Raw genomic sequence first — 974 nt, forward strand, 5'->3', positions numbered from 1 at the left:
TCCCTTCTTTCTTAAAGCAGGACCATTCTCATGTTCCACTTGCTCACTCTAATTAATATTAGTGTTTTACCATTAGCTTCCTAAGAAATGGCTGTATACCACTATTTTCCTGGAGTTAATAGCCCCCTTCTTCCACCTTTAAGGGTAGTGCCTGTAGCTGCTAAAGCCCAGCAATGGAAAAATCTGCTTGTAAGTCTCACTAAGCAAGTTCTACATTATGAGAAAGCAAGAAGAGTTCTTGTTATGAGCAGTTACATTTGAGACAAAAAAACAGGCACATAAGACTGTTCATTCTCTGAATGCTAACAACACTTCCCTTCCACATGTAAAGGTGCCAGACTTAGTGGGGGGAGACAAGTGTAGTGACAAATAGGCTTCCTAAAACCCACTGATAAGGCTTGGCAAGTTTACAGCACTCATCTTAAGGCTTTTCCCTTGTAGAGACACTGTGGGATCTGTTCCTTTCTAATACTTCTCTCTGGTGGAAAAGCTGCTACCTAGTTACCCTGAGCACACATTTACCTTCCCCAGGCATAGAGAGATGAATGACTAGTGACACTTCCATTAGATTTTTGTAATTAAGAAATCACCTCTTGTCTTTATTTTGGTCAGCACACTGAGAGTAAGAGCATGCCTGCACTTTAAAGGCAGTGTATTCTTCTGCAGCCTCCTGAAGTCCAGCCAGCTTCTATTATTTATTTACTTTAATTGGACATTTAATGGTAGGTAAAGAACAAAACTTTCCAGTGATGTAAGATGGTTAACTAGAATACAATCTTAAGCTATTTAAAGCAATCAGACATGTGATAGTTTCTAGGAAGAGTTGCAGGATGGATGGCTACAAAGATGCAGATTTGGAGATACACGTTTTTAGATGGACCATAGGCTCATACAAAAGTAAGCAAGAAGGTTAAGCAGGGCCTTAATCTGAAGTGAGCTTCTGCTTGAATTCATGGTCAGTATCATGTTTTATA

This window comes from Apteryx mantelli, chromosome 13, assembly GCF_036417845.1.
Source record: "Apteryx mantelli isolate bAptMan1 chromosome 13, bAptMan1.hap1, whole genome shotgun sequence".
Taxonomy (NCBI): domain Eukaryota; kingdom Metazoa; phylum Chordata; class Aves; order Apterygiformes; family Apterygidae; genus Apteryx; species Apteryx mantelli.